Genomic DNA, 3,647 nt, shown 5'->3' on the forward strand with positions numbered 1-3,647 from the left:
GCTTCAGGATCACATTGCTTGGATCTACCACCCACTAGTTTTACCCAGTTATTATTCATCACCTGTAAAATGACACAATAAAAGAACTTGGCTCATGATGTAATTATAAATTTTAACTTGTGTCTGTACACATAAGGTTATGTATATGCTGTATAAGGTTAGAAGTGTGCCTTGCACTGAAAGAAGTTCTCAATAAATGAGTTGTAGTAGTAATAGCAGGAGTGGCTCTAGCCTACTTTCCATGGATTCTAACACAATTAGAGATTTAATATTTCAGGTCTAAATAACTCCACACAGCTACTAAATGTATGACTGTCCTCTGTATTCTTTTATTGTTCTCTACATGCCTGCACACCACCTTAATATTGCTTGTGTAATATTTTCCTTTGCTGAACATCAATACTAACAACCTTTGTCCATCATCTCACCTTTATTAGTGCTTTACTGCTGTGGAATAAAAAACTATAAAATTTATGGCATAAAATGACACATCTTTAATATCTCACAATTTCAATGAGTCAGGGATCCAGACACAGCTTAGTGGGTCCTCTGTGGTTTCCCACAGGATTGCAAACAAGGAATTGACCAGACCTGGGGTCTTATTTGAAAGCTTGCCTGGGGAAGTACCCTCTTCCCACTGTTTAGCAACACATGACATTTTCAGTCAGATGTGTCTTATAGTCCTCTCAAAACTGCATTCTCATTTCAACATTCCTTCTAGATGACATGTAAGGAAGCTGTTCTGCTCACTTGACATGGAAAGCTCCTTCCCACTTCCGGCCCATGCCTCTACTACTCCTTGAAGTCTGAGTCAAACTGCAGCCTTCCCCCAACCCTAGAAAGTCTTTTGTCTGTTCTCCAGACAACAGTGATTATTCCTTTTTCTCGCCTCTCATTTTACTTCTAGAATCACATGCTTTGCCAGTTAGATGTCCTCTGATTTGTTCATGTCGGTCATATAAATATACATATTAACCCAAAAATAAACAACTTGACTGTAAAAGCCACGTCTTATTGTTTCTTGTGCAACATCTAGCACAGACCTTGGAAATTTGGTGTGAATAATAATAATTATTATTATTAAATAATTGTTTAATTGAATGATTTCCAGCATGGAGATCTGGTAATTTGGTGTTAGAAAAGTAAAATTATGTTCTGGTAGACTCTTGGAAGACACTGATGGGGATTTTTCTTTTTTATTTCAAATTGTGGTTTAATCAATGCACATTTAGAACAAGTGCCATTTTTATTCTTTTTCTGGAAGAAATACTGTCAATTGTAAATAATCATTGAAAGTACAAATGCATGGCTTGAGTTTACAAACAACACTGAGCAAAAGTATTTCTTTCTAAAATTTTTTAAAGACAGGTTTATTTAGCTTTGCATATACGTTACAAAATGGTGTGGTGCAGTTTTAGCAAATTTATTTTGGTTTCTCAGTGACGGTAATACATGTGGTCAGGAACGGGCAACAGAATCTCTAGTTCCTCTACCCTACCTGGCCACCACCATTTTAAAAACCTTAAATAATAATATGCATATATGTATGTATGTATGTGTGTTACTGTATCAAAACACCTTTTAACAAACTGCATAGCTCATTTAAAGCTTCAGTTGAGAATCAGACATATGAAAGCACTTCACTTCTGTTCACTCATGTTTTTCCTCCAAGAATTTCCTGACTTTGCCTTTGGATCTTCATTTTTGTATTTTTCACTTGTTTCCTTTAGTCTCAGGTAAGGCAGGTGGACATCTATATACATAACCATATGGATGAAAAGGATAAACAAAATATTCCAACACATGTATAACTGTCAAGTCAACATAGAGAAAACAAACTGCAAGATCAGAACAGAAACCAGGACCCATTCAGGAGGATAATAGTTATAATCCCAGTACCAAAAGATTCTGGTTAGATAACCTTTGATTAAGCGGAGTTCTGGTCCAAAGGGATGGAAAGTTTCTTTTCCAGTGGGATCGCTGGAATCCTCTGAATCTATGTTTATGATTTCCATGCACCTCCCTGGCACTAAGTCTTCAATGGAAGCACTGTGTGTGCACCTGTCTGTCTTGAATGTATCAATAAATCTCCTCCAGTCTTCTTTGTTTGGTACAGATCCTTCTCCACTCATGTAGCCATGCTTTATGTAGGACTTAAATCTTCTCCCAAGGTATAAGGGTTCTGGAGGCCTGTAGTTTGCCAGAAGCCATCTCAGCTTCTCTAGTATGACCTGTAACCTCATCTGCTGTCATAAGCAAACCTCCTCTTCTAGACAATGGTCATGAACGCACTGAGAAGCTTTCATAGTTTTCCAGGAGAGTTGGTCTCTGCCTTCTTCGATGTTTAATCCCACAGAAGAGAAGTCTTTATTTCCTTCTGAATTCACAAATAATACTTGATCACAATGCTGGACTTGATCACAACCCTAACCCTACACATTTAGCTTTTCTCTTTAGAATTTAAGGCGACGTCACAACCCCGCAAAGAATTTTAACTTTCTGACAGAGTTTTTCAGCGATGTCTGTGTTCTCGTCTTTACATTGGCTGGCATCTGCAGTGAAGAACACCTCTCCTTCTGGATGATTCTGTCCCTTATCATCTGAATGCCTAGACCGAAGCTCATTATGAAGAATATTAGGCTGCATGTCACCCTCCTTTCTCCACAAAACACTAAATAGCTGAGAAATAAGAAAACTTTGATGGCTGATGCATACAGGAAAGTTACAACACTCAGTCAAGCCTTAGAGGTCATTTCCAGAAGTTATTTCCTAAAATCTAAAAGGAAAGTCGACATACCATGAAAATACACCACATTTATCCTTTATTTCCTGTCTTCTATCTCCCGCCCTCCGCTTAAGAGTGATTCCAGTTGGAAAAGGACAACCCCGCTACCCCATCATTTTCAGAGAAGACCCTGAGCTCCAGAACCAGCCTGCCTCTGCAGTTTGGGGCGGGCACTGTCGGTGGAAAGCAGGTGGAGGAGACAGACCCCTGCGGGAGGCCGGAGGCGCTCAGCTGACCGGCTCTCCGGAAACTGACCGCGTCACAGCCCGGTTCGGCCCTCCGGGGGCGACACCATCCGCCCCTCGTCGCTCCTCAGGACAGCCACGAGGGTGGTTCGGGCCACCCCGTCACTCCTGGGTGGCCGCAGCCACAGTGGGTCCCGCCTCCGCCGAGCGCCCGGCCTGCCGGCCTGCGTCTCCATCCAATATACTCCCGCCCCGCCCCGCGCGCCCCCTCCGCAGCGTCCCCATCTCACGCGCTCCTGCCCGGCGCGCCTCGCCCCGCGGGCCCCCTCCCCAGCCTCTCCATCCAAAGTGCTCCCGCCCCGCTCGCTCCCGCTCCCAGCCTCCCCTCGCCTCTCGTACCCGCTCCCCAACCGTCCCCTCCTCGTGTGCCCCCTCCCCGCGCGTTCCATCCCCAGCGTCTCCGCCCTGCCCCCTCGCCTGGCGCCCTCTCTCTCTGGGCTCCCTGCCCCGCGGGCTCACGCCCACCCAGGAGCAGCCAGCCCGCATCTCTGCTGCCTTAAGTAGGGACTTGTTAATGGTGCAGTTTGAGATTGCTGCTGATTACATGTTCTTTCGATATATGGGTGCATTTGAAACAGAAGATGAATAGCACATCTTTTTTTGATCCCTTTTGAAAC

At 43.9% G+C, this 3,647-nt stretch overlaps 1 pseudogene; it reads right to left on the reverse strand.

Moving 5' to 3' along the window:
- Positions 1 to 1,188: 1,188 nt before the first annotated feature.
- Positions 1,189 to 3,202, reverse strand: LOC103566777 (glycoprotein-N-acetylgalactosamine 3-beta-galactosyltransferase 1 pseudogene; annotated as a pseudogene).
- Positions 3,203 to 3,647: the final 445 nt, after the last annotated feature.

This window comes from Equus przewalskii, chromosome 16, assembly GCF_037783145.1.
Source record: "Equus przewalskii isolate Varuska chromosome 16, EquPr2, whole genome shotgun sequence".
Lineage (NCBI taxonomy): Eukaryota > Metazoa > Chordata > Mammalia > Perissodactyla > Equidae > Equus > Equus przewalskii.